The following is a 20,075-nucleotide window of genomic DNA, read 5'->3' on the forward strand; positions in this document are numbered from 1 at the left end:
TATAAAATCCTGAACCTTTGAAGTTTTGGTAATTTTGGGTTTGTTATGTTTCTACATTGGAAGCATAGCTCATTAGGGTTTGGTGGAATGTACGATTATACATTGGAACCCTAAGTCATTGGGGTTTGGTGAGATGTGTGAGAAACACCCTTACATTGTCTTAAAAATGTTTTTTGTGGTATTTCTATGTTTGTCTGATCAAAGCCTAACTGTAATCAAAATGATTGTGTGTCTAACTCTTATTTGATATTGTTGTGAAGTTGGGTTTGACTAATACATGATATATATTATGAAATCTAGGCATGTATAGACATGTCTTTTTCTTGAATTCCTAGGTTGGTCTATGTCAAGATGTATTAATGATGTTGGACATATGATATGCTTATGAATTCCTAGATATGTGTTGACCTAGTTATTGTTGGTCATAAGTCTTAGGACCTAATGGAAATCCTTGTTCCAGGATTTAAGGGAAGTCCTTGTGTGAGATTCTAGGATGATGATATTCAGAAATCTAGGATGTTGTAGGTAAACCCTAGTGAAGTTGATATATGTGATATAACAATATGAAATCTATTAAGTGATTGTTGAATATGAAAATATAAGGTTTTACAATTAAATCCTAGTAGTGACATTGTCTAGTATGAAATGTAACAATCTAAGATCTATGCATTTAATGATTGCTAAGATTGTGGAATTCTAGAGTTTTGGAATTAAACCTTAGTCAAAGTAAAATATTTGGAATATGATGATTTGATATTTGTGAAGAGAATGTTGAAATTAAAATCTTTGGTTGAGTTTGATGATTTCTTGGAAATCTAGGATTTGCGAACTAACCCTAGTGGTATTTGGTCATGATAGTGATTGATTGATAGTGGATTTAAAGTCCAAGGGTTTGGAACTAACCTTAATGGAAGCTAGTCAAGTTAATGACTAAGCTATGATTGAATTTGGTTTATTCTTTTGTATGAAATCTAGGATTTGTATGAATCCCTAGTGAGAAGTCTAACATATATGTTTTGAAAGGTTGTTAGATACTTTGAAGATCTATAAGTGTGTAAATGATTTCTAGGGTTTGATATATGTTGTAGTAAGGTATGTCATACCTTTGGAAGACATAATGAAACCTTATATGGAATGAATTTTGTTACGAAATAGTATAGGGTGTATAAAAAAGTCCTTAGCAAGATGTTGAAGAGTATATGTCTCTTGTTTGTAATTGAGTTTGGGTATTTGTTATGAATAAATTTGAAATGCTTCCGTGATTTTGACATGACTAACATCATGGTTATATATTTTTTGTTGTACTTGCTATTAAAGTTGTACATAGGTACATAATCTTCAACTTGGTGAAGATTCTCGATGTGACAAGAAAGATGTGCAAGTACACAATCTTCAACTTGGTGAAGATGCTCGATGTGACGAGCAAGATTTGATGGTACACAATATCCAACTTAGTGAAGATGCTCTATGTGACAAGTGTGATGAGCTTGGTGATAACTTCGATGAAAGGGTTGGAAGCCACGAAAATATTCTCCTATGTCGAAAAAGAAGTTGATCTCTTGGAGGAAGCATGAATAGAAGAGATCTCCTTAAGATTAAGAGGGAGTCTGGATAAAGAGGTGCTTCTTGGTTGAGAGGGAGTGCTAGATATATGCACTAGACCAGGACTAATATCATAAGTTTGAGTGAAGGCCATGAGCAAGAAAAGAAAATTGGAGAATGCGTTTTGAAATGTTGTTGAAAGAAGGAAAAGCATGATCCAACTGAAGGATATGTTGCTGCATGTAAAGTAGGAAATGTGATTGAGGAATCTTTTGTCAAAGATTCGGTTGACAGTCCTACTATGGAAAGTTGAGAAGCAACATCTGTTGTCTGTAGGATCCCAGAGGTTTGTATTTGGTTATGTACATGTAAAATCATATTATTGTTTGGGGTTGTATTTGTACAGGTGAATCTCTCAAATAAAATCATGCTGGTTACCAATCAATTTGATTGGGAGAGATTGGTAATTCATGATTTGGCCGACACATTGTGTTGATGTCTAGAAGTTGGGAAGGTGGTGTTTATCATTGAGTCCTATTTTGGATATACACCTAGATTTTCAGGTTGATGGTTAGCAAGTAAGCCTGGTTGTACCTAGAGGGGATGAAATCTTGAGTCGATCTTAGGCCCACTTGGATAGATTTCCCTGGTCAGGAATCTAGTCCATGGCATTACGGTGTCTAAACTATTGAGTGAATGATTTGATAGATTTCCCTCGTCCGGAATCTATTCCATGGCACTGCGGTGCCTAAATTGATTGATTGGTTTGATAAATTACCCTGGTCAAAAATCTAGTCCATGGAATTGTGGTGCCTAAAGTTCTTCATGGTTCATATAGTTTGAGATCTTCCATTGTATATGTACATTATGAATACCTCGCTAGTTAAGAGGGAGTGTTGGAAAAGGTAACTATGTTCGGTCCTAAATAATGTACTTGAATCATTATGTAATGTACTTGAGTCATTATGTAATTTACTTGTCAAAAGAATAAAGATAAGAATTATTATTATTATTATTGTGACTTACTAAAGCATGGGTTTCATGCTTGGGTCACCATTTTTCAGGTCAAAGTCCCCATTGATTACTTCTATGATTTATTCTGAGTCTATAGAATTATTTTACATTTAAAGAGACCCTTATTGTGCTTTTGAATCATGTAAAAAGGTTTAGTATTGAGTAAAATATGAATTATGGAACCTCCACACCATGTCTGCCTAAGAGAAAATCAATTTTTCCTAAGGACCCATTGTACCCCACAAGAACCCTATAAAAGGAATGACTACGAATTCATTTGGAGCATCACTTCTCATATTCTCATCTATTGGGAAGAAGTGAAAAAATATTGTTGTTGGGTAGAAGTGTGAAGTCGATAGATGGGAAAGTATATTTCCAAGAAGTCGAAGTGAATGTGAGTTTGGGGGAGTCTAAGGATAAGAGGAAAAATACAAATTTTGTGGTGATCTCACTCTGTTTCGTGCTCTGGATTGGGAGAATGAAGTCTTCCAAGTTGGATTGTTTTCGGAAGTTGTTGGCTGCTGCAAGTTGCTACATAGTAGAAGTTGCTAGGAAGAGGTCAATCTTTTGGAGGCTGACTTGGTGTTGAGGGAAAGTCTGGTCAAGGTTTAGGGTGAAGAGTCTCAAATAATACTATTGAAAGGAATAATTACTTTGATTGGGTTTTCCACTCGAGGGGGGTTTTCCCTGCCATGTGCCTACATATTGTGTTCATTGTTTTATGTGTTGTTGCTTTTGGTAATTCCTTGATGAACTAAAAGAAGAAGATATAAAGAATTTTAATAATAATAAATATCAAAAGTAATTATCAAGATCGATAAAATCTTTACTAGCCTTTTGTATTTTGTTATGAAACCAACTCACAAAAAGATAGAAAATAAAGATAAACACCTTAGAATTCAGCCTATTCAAGGAGGAGACCTCCTTTACATTACACAGATGAAAATTTTTTGGATGATACAAATGACAATACCTCCTTTATATATATAGGAGTCTAAGGGGTCATATTATAATAAGAGCCGACATAACAATAATAATGTAAGGGCACAATAAAAAAAATGGTGGGCTTCTATGGGGCACAATATGGGGACTACATGGGCACAACAATATAAGAAGGGGGTTGCACTAATAACATTAAGGGGTTACACTAGTAGTATAGGGACCTAACATTCCCCTCTCTTTCAAAAGGTGTTGTCCTCAATGCTTGAGTAGTTCTTGATGCTTTTGTATAAAATTATTGTCCTCCCATGTGGAATATTCAGCGGGTAAGTTTTTCCACTTGATGAGATACTCTGAAATTGATCGATTTCGTAGTTGTCAGGTTCTTGTTTTTGTGACTGCTCCAAGTTCCAAAAAGATTTTTCCTTCCTCGTCAATTTTTGGCAATATTGTTTGAACTAGGATCTTCTCATTATGTAAGGTTGCCATTTCTTAAGTGAATGTAGTCTTGCCAACCTTTCTTTCTCATAAATAGATTTGTGTAAATACTTTCCTTTGATTGGATGACTTTCGAATGCAATGAGTCTTTCTTCTTGCGATAAAACATCACCAACTCCATTTCCTGATGCATCATATTCCACAATAAATGTTTTGCTAAAGTCTGGTGTAGCTAAGACCGATGCTTGGCACATTGCCTCTTTAAGATGTTCAAAGGACTTCATTGCTTCTAGTGTCCATGAAAATGAATCTTTATTCATTAATGTTGTTTTTAGAATGTCTTCAGTCTTCATTCTTATTTGATGATATCCTGAATGAAGATCCAACTTGGTGAAGTAAATTAATCCATGCAATTCATCCAATAATTCATCAATGATAGGAATGGGAAATTTATCATTAATCGTGAGTTTGTTGAGCTCTCTATAATCCAGACACATGCACCATGACCCATCCTTTTTGTGCATCAATGCTACTGGAGTAGAGAAATAACTTTGACCATGTTGAATAATACCAGCCTCTAACATTTCTCCAACCATACGTTCAATTTCACTCTTTTTTGTAAAGGGATATCTATAAGGCCTAATGTTTGGAGGAAAACTTCCTAGAAATTGAATAGCATGATCATGATCATAAATAGGTGGGAGGCCTTTGGGAGTCTCAAATACCTTGGAATGATTGTCCAAGAATTTTTGGAGATATGGAGAAATAGATGATTTTGACGTGGGAGCCTCTAGCGAACATAATTGTGCAATTACGCCATGTTGTTCTTGCTTTAGAAGCTTTGTCATGCCATTAAAGTTGATTATCTTTCTCGGTTTCCTTACGATACCCCTTAACTCAACTTCCTTTCCTTTTGAAATTTTTTTCAAGAAGATTTCTTGAAAATTAAAAGTTATCATACCCAAAGATTGTAGCCATTGGACTTCTAGTACAACATCAGCACCACCCATTGGAATGGAAAGCATTGGACTATTCAAAACATATTCTCCCATGGATAGCTTGATATTATGGCACTTTCCATAGCAATTTATGGTTCTTCCATTTGCAACCATCAATTAATACTCTCGTGCTGGATATAGGAAGCAATTCAATTCCTTCACTATATTACAATGAATTAAATTATGGGTACTACCTGAATCAATCAACATTATTACCTTTTTCTTTTTGATATGTCCATCTATATTGATAGTTTTAGGAGTGGTAATTCCAAACAATGGATTGCAATATATGGTCGGATTCATTTATTGATGCTCGATGTGATCTTTCAATTCTTGAACCTTTTTCTTCTGGATATGTCCTTCCATCTTGAGAGTTTGAGGAGTGGTAATTCTTGCCAATGCTTTACAAGATATGATTGAATTCATTTCTTCTTTATCTAGGGTTGGTTCCTGGTGTATATTGTCCTCTTTTGATGTTTCTTGATCCTTTCCTTCCTCCTCTTCACAATCAATGTAAAACAATTTCTTCTCAGCACACTTATGACCTTTAGTGTATTTGTTATCACAAATGTAACAAAGCCCTTTTTCTCTTTTTTCTTCCAATTTTTGTGGTGTAAACCTTGTAGGTTGTGGAAGGCTAGGAGAAAAAACACTTACATATTTATAGTTGTGAGTGGTAGGATTCCTTGTTTCCATAATTTCACTTTTAATTTTTCTTGCCAAGCTGAATGCCTTCTCCAATGAATCAGGTTCCCAAAGATGAACCTCATGTTGAATGTTATCCTTTAAAGTCCCTATGAAGACATCAATCATTTGCTTCTCTGGAATATCATTTACCCTTATATTCAATTTTTGGAAGTCCTCAATGTGCTCTACCATTGAACCCTTTTGTTTGAGATTTATCAGTTGGTTAAAGAAGGTGTTTGTCTTTGTATCTTCATAATGTGCTATCATTTCCTCCATGAAAATTTACCACATGACAAGTGGTTTACGAGAACAAATCATGGACTGTATCTTCAACAATATAGTGAAAAAATATTTGAAATTTTGGCCCAAGCTTCACCAAGATTTTTGATCAAATGGGTTTTAATTTCAGAATCTAAAACTTCATAGAAAAAAATTAGAGTGAAAATTACAAGATGATCTATTTGAGATGGAATTCTAGAGCTTGTAAAAAACCTAACTTCCTTGGATCATATATCCAAAAATATAGCGAGACAAGATTTGAAATTTAGACTAGAGGTTCAGAATGATTTTGGCTCAAATGGGTTTTTTGTTTTAGCTTCTGAAACATCGCATAAAAAAATTTATAGCGAAAGTGCCACGATGACCTATTTGGAGCAGCGAAAACTAGAATCCAAAGCTCTTATACCAAATGTTATGAAACTAGATCATAAAAAGATAGAAAAGAAAGATAAACGCCTTAGAATTGAACCTCTTCAAGGTGGCAACCTTCTTTACATTACAGAAATGAACAATTCTTGGATGATACAAATGACAATACCTCCTTTCTATATATAGGAGTTTAAGGGTTCATAATATAATTAGAGCCAACATAACAATAATAATGTAAGGGCACAATAATAACAATAAGGGGTTACACTAGTAGTATAGGGACCTAACAAATTTTCCAACAGGATCATCCTTCAGATGAATCCATCTAAGAATATTTAATGAAGCAAGAGAAGGAGTGGTTTGGTCCCGTCATGAACGATGATTCCATCATTATTTGATGTTTTTACGAGTCCAACAAAGGTGAAAATCCGACATATTTTTCATGTTTAGAGAGTTTGAAAATGAGGTGAAAAATAAAACTCCAGATGTTCCTTTTTCGTAGATAGTTCTTTAGGTTCGAAAAGATAGAAAATACGCAGCACTTTGGTGAGGAATCGAACTCTCGACAAGGGGGAGAGGAAGATCTTTCCCTTCTAGTTTGACTTGTTTCCCCACCCGCGGCACTTAGTTCACTTTTACTTACTTTTTGATCAGTTGCTTTTGTAAGGTTTCGTTCGTCGGGTTCAACTCTCCCTTAGTCTTCTCGAAATAACCGGGTCAGGAAGAGAAAGGAACAAAATACCCAAGAGAACCTCTTAGCCATGTTTGACTAAGTTATTCCTTTTTCATAGTTATTCTATCTTAGTCCAGAAAAGGGTTAAACTTATACTTAGTAGACATCTTTTCATTTACTTTAACGAGTTAGAAAAGACAAGTGCTCGACAATATTTTCATATTTTGGGAGTCTGAAAAGAACTGAAAGAGGAACACTCCTAGAGGAACGAGTGGTATAATTAGTAGCAACTGGTTTCGGTCATGGTGGGACTACTGAAAACTTGTAAAGGTCAATAAGCATGCTAATAAGACCACTCATCATAGTAGTTCCTCAGGAAACAGTAAAAACCAAGTGAAAGTGTATGATCGGGCAAGTAGATGGTGATGATGGAATGATAAAACCAAGGCTCATCTGGAGAAAATAGGAAAATAAAAATGGAATCACAAGGGATAGCATTAGAGTGGTTTCACTTTTACACAATATTGAAACATGGGAAACTATTCTTGAAATTGGTTTCATTTTTACATAAGATTGAAACATAGGAAAGTATGCTTGAAATTGGTTTCATTTTTACACAAGATTGAAACAGAGGAGAAACGATGCCTGTAATAAGCTTTACCCCAGCATATTAAGTCAATTTGAGGTGCATTCCCACCAAGGTTCATTTCATTCACCTAAGTAGATTACTGGTCACCAAAAGGTGGATGGAATGAAAGTTCGTTTATGAGATCAAGTGAAAGACTCGATTGGGAATTTACGAGATCTAATAAAAGACTCAACTTGGAAGGGGGTTTGTCATTTTTTAATGATATTGACATAGGAAAAGAACTATGCTCAAGGAGCCTTATTTCATTTTTTAATGAGCTTGACACAATAAAAGGAACTATGCTTCGGGACCTTGATCATGACTCGCAAAAGGCCATGGATTGCAAGAGGTTGTAATCATATGGGAGAAGAATGTTATGGAAGGGATATATATGAAGGGATCCAATGGAAATATTAGGCCCCAATTCCCCCATCAACTGATTCTCCATATCGCCTACTAGATCTAGGTTGAAATAAGTTGACTAGATAGTGAAAGGATCATCTTCATCAATAGGAACGTGAATGGGATATGCTGCCACATAATTAACCTTTGGTGTGGAAGATAACACTTGCATATAAGGACAGTTTATGTGAGATGGTTGATTTGGAGTTAAATTAGGACCAAAGAAAGAAAGCTAGCCAATAGTCACTATTCTTCCTTCATGCTGGAAACACATCACATGAAAGACTGAAGAGACAAGAGCTCCCATGACATAAAAATATTCACGGCCAAGCAGTAAATTTAATTCAAAAGGGCCTTGGACTATCATCACATTGATATAGAAAATATTTCTTCCAAAAATAATAGGTAACTTAGGAAGGATCCCTAATGGTTGATTGGTTCCTCTATTAAAATCCAATAGATTTTGGGTAATGGGACAAGCTTCAGAGAACCCAAAGATTTCCAAGTAGTCAAGGACAAAATTATAACATATTTTCCATCATCTATTATTGTGCTAGGTATGACCACATGTTATAGATATATTTGGGCACTACAACCCCAATCACATATGTCCATAAACCAAGGGATTCTAAACCTCTAAAAGTGTTGTTTCATACCCTAAAGGAATAAGGTTAGCTGATTACATCATCTCCCAGAAGCTATCCATGAAAAACTACTTAGAACTGGTCAAAGCAAGACCATACAGACTACTCCATGCATAGGGTGTGATGCATATCACCTATTACACATGGGGGGTGCGATGCATATTGGAAATCCCTTTTGTAGGGTGTGATGAGCGATAGCAGACAAATGGCAGAAGCAGTTTGCTAGGTGGAAACCTAGAGAATCTTCTAGAAACTGCTCATATGACATTTGCCTCTCTAAATTCGCCTAGGGATGAGTAAGAGATCTGAAATTGCCAAGTGGAACCAAGAACTATCAGTGAAATGACACTAATCAAAATCCCAGAAGCTGACTCACTTTCCTGAAAACATATATATATGGATCCCTCATCCAAGAGATCCAAAGGCTGGAATTTTGTAATTTGCAAGGAAGTGCTATTGGTTTCTATTTGAAGACATTGTTGGGTGATATTGCTTTGTATGAGGTGAAGAGGGCTTTCATGCTGGGACGATGATGCTGGATCAGACAACCTGGTTGTAATCCTCTCTTTTGCTACTTCTATCAATAAAGCTATTTGATTTTTCCTCCATATGCTTGTATATCTCTAAGTCTTGTTTATGTATGCATTTATATGGTTAATGTACATCTGATCCTACATCATTTATGGTTATAGATCTCTATGCTTTGATGGTATTTTACTGCCTTGGCTCTACAGGTGTTCTTTGAAGTGGGACAACTGAGAAAGGAGTGGCGAAATCTCTATCAAAGGAGAGAGGAAACAAGCAAGGAGACTAGCGAAAGGCTGAGGTTGGTGCTCTCTGCTTCTCTCTCATCCATCTCCCATAAAGGAAAACACAAGTAACTTTAATTTGCTTGTTTCTGAGATAGCTACCCATCTTAGTGGGACTAGCAGCTCTAAATGGACACTAGATTTCCCAATAAAAAAATGGTGACTCCACTGGGGAGCGAATAGTTTGTTTGTTTTGTTACTGTTGTTTGCTTTATAAACCATAGACAGAGCCTAAAGTCAAGCCAGCTAGCTTTTGAACTGCTTTTGATATGCAACTGCAAAGTAGATCAATGTTGCTTTAGTCAATCTCCGGGTTGGCTTATGAACTGAACATCTAGCTTGCAAACATCCTAAGTGCCCTGGTGGTATCTCAAATAACCTCATTAGATCAGCCCTGTACTTTGTTTTTACTGACAATAATTAGCTTAGGCTAAATCCCTGAACTTAGCTGCAAACTGTGAGCAAAAACCAAGCTCAGTCTTGTCCCTGGACCATCGCACTATCTCTTCTTGGCAGTTTGGATGCATCGCATCTCCCGTGTGCTATAGGTGAGATGCATCCTTGTTTCTCTGTGTTACAGGTGCGATGATCAAATGAGACTGTTTCTACCTCTAGATTTTGGTTTTCTCTTCATTGTCTTCAGCTTTATTCAGTATTTTTGTTGTCTATGATCAGTATATCTATGTTGAAATTGTCTTCCTTTTCATTATTCAGCCTCCATCAATAAAGAATTATGAGTGTTTTTATGTATTTTTCATCATTTACAATTCACTTGTGCAAACAGTAGCTTAATCGAACTGTCATATTCTGATTTGAAAGTGTTGCAAGTGTCGTTTTCAGTCAAAGAAAAGAGTATTCCTCTTTTTGATAGTCAATTATAATTTTACCATTGTATTTGATTTGAATCATTAGTATTTCAAGTGTCAAAAACAAATTTGAATTCGAAATCACAAAGTGTCATCTTGGCTTTACTTTCTTTTTTTGAAAAGAAAATTGTTAGTACTGTCGCTTTGAAAGAAGAATAGTTCATATTTGTACTTGGCATTCTTTTTGTCATTCATACCTTAAGAAAGCAGAAAACAAATACATGCATGTGAATTTGCATTAAAATTGCATGCTAAAGTTGATTTAGGAAAAGTGCATCTAGTGTGTGCTCTTTGCTCTATGTTGAAAGAATTTCATTTCCCTTTCCTTAGTAGCTAAGATTTTCATTGAAAAAAGAAAGTAAACCACTGTTTATCATATTAGATTGCATATTTAGGAATTTTGTATCTACATCACGCAGTGAACCTTAAAGGAAAACTTCTTAAGAAAGATGAATTGTAAAATAAACTTCAATGAACATAAAAACGCTTTGGAACATAACGCACAACATTTAGAAGTCTACGCTAGAGATGTATTCTGGCGTCGTAAAGCCTGGTAACTATCATTTTCATCGTAGGTTAGGTGATTCCTCCTCTTTGAGACAACAAGTGCCATTATGGACTTGTGCTCCCACGTACTGTTCAGTATATATTGGGAGACCACAATAGGCTACATCCTTTATCCTTAGGAACCCATGTCTGCCGCCCTATCGATCACAATGCACTGAACACAACATTCGGGAAGATTGACTGCTCTACTGTAAAAAGTATTCTGTAGTTTTGCGATTGGTTTGGTAATCCCTCTATCTAGATTTCCAGAGTAGTCAATTTCGTTCCTCTTTCAGACTCCTTAAAAGAAAAGGTCCATTTGAGCACTTGTCACTTAAGGCTCATTAAAAATCAAAGACGACTAGAGTCATCTTTAGCTTTCTCTCGACTCTTAAAAATTGAAAAAGAAAGTTGTGTCAAAGCATCATAAAATTTATTTTAATCGGAATAACATATTTTTTCCCTCATTAGTCTTTAGGTTGAGAAATGGAGTCTACCAATCAAGGATTTCCCCTTGGGGGAAATCCTGGTCCCTTCTCCTCTTGGGGGGATGTTGGTGCTCCACACATGGCCACATTGTCCCTTCCAGGACACACAATTGGCCTGCCCATATGGCTTTTCTCGACCTCTATCATTCAAAACACCATGATTCCTCAGCAATCCAATCAGCAACCAGATGAAGTTGCTCCCCAACCTTCTACTTCATTTGTTTCTCCCTGTCCTTCTTCCTCTTTGCTTGGTGAAGCTAGTAACACTAAAAACCAAGTAACTGAGAAGAAGAAGAAAGGGAAGGAGAAGAAGAAGAAGAAGAAGCCAATGGCGAAAGGGGGAAACCATGCATCGTCTAGCAAAAATCCACACACTACACAATCCAAACCTAAATCTCCATGTGTCATTTGCATGGGAGAGCACTGTCATCGAGATTTTCCCTGCATCCCATGGATCTTAAGGGACTGGTCTCCCCACTTGCACAATCTGGTGTCTTCAACTGCTGATGATCATGTTGATAGCACATCGTCAACTAGTGAAAATGAAGTCAATGGAAAAAAAGGAAGATCTAAATTTCCTTGTAGACTATGTGAAGGCAATCATGCCCTCCATCGTTGTCCCTTCCTAGATGAAGCTAAAAGAGTCTTGGATAACTGTCCTACATCACTACAGTGACTTCCTCCTGGATACAAGAAGCTCTTGCCGATTCCATCGCTAGGTGAAAATTAGACTAACACACCGTTGTTGTCAGTCAAAGCACCTATCATTGAAGATAAACCCTCCGAGTCCACAAAAAACCAAAGTGAACAGGTCGAGATGGCAGTCGACCCAATCTTGTCTTCAGAGGACCCACCTTCAGATGATACTGTCACCAAAGAGAATGAGAACAACACTGTTCAAATTATCTTCATAAACACAGACTCCGATGGACATGGGGACAATCTACCCATTCCTTTATCACAGGAAGGAAGTTCATCAGAGACTTATCTGGCCGTTTATTTGGTCCCACCTCCAAGCAATCTAGTCGTTTCCTTCAATTGGAATCTACTAGGGAGACCTTGCCTACCATCTAATCTACCATTCTGAATCATAGTACAAGCTTACAGAATGATCATGGTTGGTACTATCATAGATGAAGGGGCTTTCATGAGTATCCTTTCCTCCACTTCTTGGAAAGTGCTTGGTTCGCCATCGCTTCTTCCTAAGATTAGAAATCTGTCAGGCTTAAACAAAGGAACCAGTCGACCATTAGGGATCCTTCCAAATTTTCCTATAACCTTGAGAAGGAAAACCATTTATTTGAAGTGATGGTAGTCTAAGGGCCATTAGATTACAATATACTCCTTGGATGTGACTACATTTATAGCATGGAAGCTATTGTTTCCTCACTCTTTCAAGTGATATGCTTTCCACATGAAGGTAGGGTGGTCCACCTAGTTGACCAGCTTTCATTCCCTCGTTCAAACATAGCTATTAGTCAAATGCCATCCCTAACTGGTCTTTTTCCACAAGGAATGTCTCATTAGTCTCTAGTCAATCCACCTGATGAAGGCGAGTGATTTAGTGAATGTCACTAAACCCAGGAGGCATGTGCCCTGGTCTGCTTCGCCAGAAAAAACCCGAATATAAGGTGGGTTTCCGTGTAGGAATATGACTAATCTGATACCCCTGTTCATTTAGGAAAATGGATTTGGAGTGGAAAAAGATTCCCTCATCAAAGGTTATGTGACTGGGACTAACAACAGTCATCTTTGTCTATTTCGATGGACATCGCCAAGGAAGTGTTTTGTCTGCAACATGGTAGAACAATCTTACTAATGCAAGAACTTCCATTTTGTGACTTGGAAACTCTGCTTTATACCTGGGGGCATGAAAAACTTTTGTACTCAAGTGAAAAGCGACCAACATAACTCTAACCCCGTAGTTTTTACTAACTTCAACTGCTTAAGTTAGGTTATTGGTCTGATCAACCATTAACCTTTGCCGGGACCAATGGAAATGGGAAAGTAAAGGAGATGTTTCCCACCGAGAAGCTATCCTACCTAGTCTTAGTAGTTCTTTAATGCCTAGGACAGTAGTTGGTTGTTCCTAGCTGGTGTATGAAAGGCTTTAGAGCAAAATTTTGAATGGGGCAAGCTCCCTAAAAAATGAAGCTATCGATGATACATCCTTATTATATGACTGGAACGAGCAGTTTTACGCAAAGTTCAAGCTCGTTAAAAATAAACATCGCCATGAGTAGTTTTATGCGAAGTTCAAGCTTGTCAAAAACTAAACCTAGCAATGAGAAAGTGTTCCCATAGAGTTTAAGATCATTAAGAAATGAACCCCACCTCCAGTAAATAACCATTTTGATCACATGACTATCAGCTTTTGAACCTTGGTCGTGTTCTTACCATCACCTCCACTCTTTTTTAGTTGATCATACGCCTCCATTTGATTGTTTACCCTTTAGAGGAACAATTGTGACGAGTTATTCTATTAGCCACCTTCTTTACACTGTCGTGATTGGAATGTTCCAAACCTTACCTAGAACCAATTTCTATCCAAAACATCACTCCTTCCTCAAAAAACGAGTCTCCTTTAAGATCTTTTCATATGACTCGTAAAATATGAAAAAATTGCCAAGAAATTGGCCTCTCCAGCTCATTAAAGTAACCGGAAGTGCTATCCATCCTCTAGATTTTAATCCTTTTTGGACCTAAGTGATTATGACACAAAAATATTGAGCACTTATCTTGTTCATCTCATTAAAACTATCGAAAAGTCATCCCTTTCGTATTATTTTACACTTTTTTAGACTTAAGGGATTACATTATGAAAAAGGACCACTGTAGTTTCCTTTACGTCCCTTTTTAGACTCTCTAAAATTGAAAAGGATCGAGTTATCTTTGCCATTGAACTCGTTAAAACAATAGCAACAAACTTGTCCATGTAGACAAGAGCGAGTTTCACTGTTACTAGGCTCGTTAAAACATAGCGACGGGTTTGCCCGAAGGGAAAATTATAAAACAAGCATATGTTATCCTCCTTAAGCTTGAAAAAAATAAAGAGGTACTTGTTATTGGGAAAACTAGTGTCTATGCAGAGCTACTAGTCCCACTAAGACTGGTAGCTATCCTAGAAACAAACAAACTAAAACTACTTTCCTTTTCCTTTATGGGAAGAAGATAAGAGGTGAACAAAGGAGACCAACCTCTGTCTTGTGCTTGGTTCCTTACTTGATTCCTCTCCCTTCTGATAGATCTTTGCCACTTGCTTCCTCGTCTACCCAGCTTCAAAGAGCACCTGTGGAATCAAAGTAGCATAACACTATCTAAGAACAGGGATCTACTATCATAAACAATATAGGACCAGATATATATTGACCACACAAATGCATATATCATCAATCATACAAGAATGTGGAGGAAAACTTGAATAGCTTTATTAATATCAAGAATAGCAAAGAGGATTACAACCAATTGTTCTAACCCAACGTCATCCTCTCAGCAAGAAAGCCCTTCTTCACCTCATGAAAAGCTTAGATCACCCAACATTATGATGTTACACCAAGAAACCAACAACACTTCCTTACAAGATACAAAATTCCAGCCTCCAACCTCTGGATCTCTGGGATGAGAGATCTATATATAGATATTTGCAGAGGTGTGAGTCAACTTTGGGTTTTTTATTAGTGTCTTCTCTCTGATAGTTCTTGATTCCACTTGGAGATCTCATTGATCTCTTACTCATCCTTGGGAAATTCTGAGAGGCAAGTGTCACAGGAGAAGTTTCTAGAAGATTCCATGATCCTCCACCTCGCAAATTAACTCTGCCATTTGTCCACTCTCACCCATCGCACCCCATAGAAGGGATTTTCAGTATGCATCGCACCTCCCATGTGCATTTAGGTGGGATGCAATGCACTTTGACCATGGAGCAGGTGAGATGGTCCAGTTTTGACCAGTTCTGAGTAGTTTTTCATGGAGAACTTCTGGGAGATGATGTAATCAGGTGACCTCGTTCTTTTAGGGGTTGGAACAAAACTTTTAGGGACTTAGGAGCCCTTGGTTTATGGACATTTATTATTGAGGTTGCAGTGCCCAAAAATGTCTATAACAGTTGCCCCCTAAAGCATGAGGTCGTTAATCTTTTGATGTCGGGTGAAATGCTTTATCATGAGGATCCGAAGTTTTTTCGAGCTAGAAGGCGACTTGTAATAAGATACAATACAATACATTATCTTCATAATATTTTCATGATCTAGCTAAGGCAGGCATTCCCATTCTCAGCTTTATAAATTCATTTTCATGTACATAAGACAGACAATCGTTTGTGTGCAGACTGATGATTCTAGTAGAGCCATCATCCCTTAGATTGGATGATTATCTGTGCAGCAATGATGTACATTTGATGTCTTTATTTTCCTAAACATATATCGCAGCCCGGATGGATGAAACTAGATCTGGGGTCTTCAATCTCATTCGATCTTCACTCAAAGTACAGGTCGATCCATGTGAGAGATGTTCTGGAGTCGAACATGGAAAGACATCGCCTGATTACCAGCCAATGATGTAAGCTATTAACAAGCGCGAGACGAATCACCGATAATGATGATGACCCTCAAGGTACTACAATATAATTCATGTGGTGTGAATAATTGATTTGGCATCGAACACCATGCAAAAAATTTCGATCGAAGGCCATTGATGTAAACCTGTCGCCGGAAGTGAGAAACTTGCCATTGAGGCATGCAAGCTCCAAAGTACTGAAAGGGTTGTTCCTAGATCGACTTCCTGGATAATGAGATGATGTCGACAAGAAGCGATCCATCATAGGAGGGCCTTAATGAATCCCATATCTATGACACAGAACAGAGCAAATGATTTTAATGGAGGTGAAAACGATCTGATGATATGAGGTTCAGGGTGGCAGTCATGAAAGAATGGAGCGTAAATGTATTGCAATGGATCAGACACAGGTGAATTCTCTGAGCGACTTCTCTTGAAGATACTGGAAACATCGACATGATGGATTGGTAGCGTTAACCCCAAATATGGATGGTGTGATGGACCAATGGTGATTGGCCAGTGAATGGAACAACCCAACCCGACTCAGATGCGGAGTGAAAGTGTGATGTTCAAGAGCGACTCGCTACCAATAAAGTTTCTTCAAGTTTTCTTCCCAATTTTTCCCCAGTCATTGCTAACCAATACCTCTTTATTTTTTTCAAGCTTGAGGAGGATAACATATGCTTGTTCTATAATTTTCCCTTCGGGCAAACCCATCGCTATTTTTTAACAAGCCTAGCGATAGTGAAACTTGTTCTTGTCTATATGGACAAGTTTGTCGCTATTAGGTTTTAACGAGTTTAACGACAAAGATAACTTGGTCCTTTTCAATTTTAGAGAGTCTGAAAAGGGATGTAAAGAAAACTCCAACAATCCCTTTTCGTCATATAATCCCTTAAGTCTGAAAAAGTATAAAATAATATAAAGGGGATGAATTTTCGGTAATTTTAACGAGCCGAACAAAACAAGCGCTCGATCTTTTTGTGTAATAATCCCTCAGGTCTAAAAATATTAAAATCTAAAGGAGGGATAGCACTTCCAGTCACTTTAGCGAGCTGGAGAGGCCAATTACTCGGCAATATTTTCATGTTTTATGAGTTAGATGAAAAGAGCTTAAAGGAGACTCGTTTTTTGAGAAACAAGTGATAAATTCGGGTAACAACTAATTCCAGGTAAGGTTTGGAATTTTCCAATCACGGTAGTGTCACAAGGATGGCTAACAGGATCACTCTTCGCAGTTGTTCCTCAAAAAAGGTAAACAATCAAATGGAGGTGAATGATCGACCAATATAGAGTGGAGGTGATGATGAGAACATGACCAGGGCTTCAAAGGCTGATGATAATGCATTCACGATGGTTATTTACTGGAAATTGGTTCATTTTTTAATGAATGAGCTTAAACTCTGGGTGAAACATTTGCTCATTTCTTATGTTTAATTTTTAATGAGCTTGAACTCCACATAAAAACTGCTCGAGGCAAGTTTATTTTTTAATGAGCTTTAACCCTGCGGTAACACTACTCGTGATAAGTTTGCATGCCCCTAGCATAATGACCCAAATTGAGGTGCATCCTCCTCAAGCTTCATTGCATTCAAAACCATGGTTGGAATGAAGGTTTACCTCCGAGATCTTTGAAATTATCGACTTGGATTTTACGAGATCGTAATCAAAGACTCGATTTGGAAAGGGAGTTGTTTCATTTTTTGATGAGATTGACACAGTAAAATAACTATCCTCATGACTCCTTGTTTCATTTTTTAACGAGGTCGACATGAGATAAGAACCATCCTCGAAATCCATCGTATTAAATATTTGATAGAAAATCAAAAACTGAAGGATGATTAAGGTTGTTGGAATAATCTTCGTGGTAATCTGGAAGATGGGAGTGATGGTGGTAATCTCCCCATGGCGCCCCATCAATTATCATTGACTGAACAATTCCTTCGTCTGTATAATGTACTCGCGACCAAGGATCTGAAGGGGTGCCATATTCCTTAGACCTATCTATCCAAACACTTGATGAGCATTGATTTGGGTTTGCCTCCCATGCCACAAGCATTGATTGCTACAATATTTCTAAAATGGCGATGATCCATGCTGACAAAATGTTTAGGAATCTTCCGAATCCATTAGATATAGAAGATTTAATATTGCAAGTTTCCACTGTGGCCACTTCCACTAGATTACTCGGAGGCGGTAGGGCAAAAGTACCCATTAAGGCAGGGTATTTTAGGAGGCCTACTCCAATATTTTGAAGCAAATGGGGGCTTCCATGGATCATCGAAATGCTTATTGTAACCTAGGAACTATTGGGGAGAAATGTTTGTTGTTCGACGATTGTAATTCCTCCTTGAAAGGGAAATGAAATCTTCCTAAAGTAGGTCGACACAACAACAGCCATACCATATATCCAGGGCCTTCCTAGTAGGATGTTGTAATATAGGTTTTCGTCGATTACTTCAACATCTATTTCTACTGTTTTCCCCCCCAGTTCGACTTGCAAGTTACTTAAAATCCCATATGGTGTATGTGTTCATCCATCAAATGCTTTTAATGTTGTCGAAGATCGCGACAAGGTTGGAGATCCTAATGTTTTCCAGCAACTCATCGACATAATACACGTAGATGCCCCCTCATGATAATTGTTCGATGAATAGCTTTTTCGAGGGCTTTCACTTGAATGAGGAAAGCTAGTTGAGCTGGTAACTAAGGGTCCTTTGTGATTAAAGGACACAAGATTAGAATCCTTTGGGTCAATCCCACCTATTGTTGATAATAAAGCCTGCTTTTGGGAGGGGCAATTTTGCAGTACCTCAAGAGTCGACATAGCGGATGGCGATTGGGCCAGATCTTCCACTATATTATAATGTTGTGCTACTTTGGCACGAGGATTAAATGTCGACCTTTGTGCTACTCCTTTTGGTGGTTTTATTGTTATCTTTGGAATGATGGGTGGTGCAACTTCTGTGGAATTTGTTGTCGAACTACTAGGTTTATCTTTATCCTTGTTGTTTGACAGCTGTGGATTCTCGTAATCTTTATTCCTTGTCATTATCAAAGCATCATTTTGCTATTTCGGAACTGAAAACATCAACACTTGGGATGGGGAAGCATTATCATTGGCAACCAAATTTGTTCCTGGATTTGGAAACGAATCAGTGAATACCGCCGAGGTTTTCGAATTCTTGAAGAATTTTCTAAGCTCAGCTTTATATGGACACTCTCTTGTCCAATGATCCTCATGACATATATGACATGGACGATTTGGTTTCTTATCTCCAGAAGGGTTTGCAGAAGATTTTTTAGGTGATAATTCCTCCTGTTTCTTCTTCTTCCCTTTCTTTTTCTTCTTGCCTCCTGGTTGCTTGGTTTCTTTGCCTTTGTCTATTGAGACAACATTTATTTCCGAGGTGAGAAGTTCTTCTTTTTCATTTTGACTAGAAATCTTACGGGCCTTTTTAGATGTAGCCTTTGTTGATTTTGTGTCTGTTGTACCAATCATGCCAACGCCGAGATGAGAATCATTGTTCGATTTAGGAGGAGGAGGAACGGAAAATCCCTGTCTGGGAGCATTAGGGATTTTATCGTAGAGCGTGCTAGACTGAGTATAAATCAAGTCTAAATATTGCGAACGAGAAATAACTTGCTCTTCAGTGATGACTCCTCCCTTTGCCACATCTTCTGTAATGGAAGGTAATAATGACTTTATAAACCATTCAGCTAAAAGCTGATCAGGAACATACGTTTTTACTATTCTACAATGACGTCGCCACTCATGAATATGATCCGATATGTGAGTGGCCGTCGTTTGCTTGAAATTGGTAAGAAGTTCTGTTTCCGTTTCGTACCTTATGGGTAACTGAAAATGGGTTAAAAAGGTTGTGGCTAGGGTACTGAAGTTATCAAATGAATCTCTAGGTAATTCGATATACCATTTTGCTGTTGGACCAGTTAACATTCTCTGAAAAAGGCAAAGCCTAATTGAATCATCATTTAGGGTGTTTGATGAACACCATAGATGAAATGTCATCACATGATTTGTTGGGTCTTCACCTGGATTCCCATTAAATTTAGGAATATCTGACAGAAGTTTATGCGGAATCGCTAGCCACCAAGGGGCATAAGCAATTGGATCGTTCGTTAGCCGATTTAGATCCAGTAACTCTTTGCAATTGCCTTTGATGCTTTGCATACCAGCA

Source organism: Pinus tabuliformis, chromosome 2_2 (genome assembly GCF_031772625.1).
Source record: "Pinus tabuliformis cultivar Carrire ecotype Pingquan chromosome 2_2, CPIR1, whole genome shotgun sequence".
NCBI classification, from domain to species: domain Eukaryota; kingdom Viridiplantae; phylum Streptophyta; class Pinopsida; order Pinales; family Pinaceae; genus Pinus; species Pinus tabuliformis.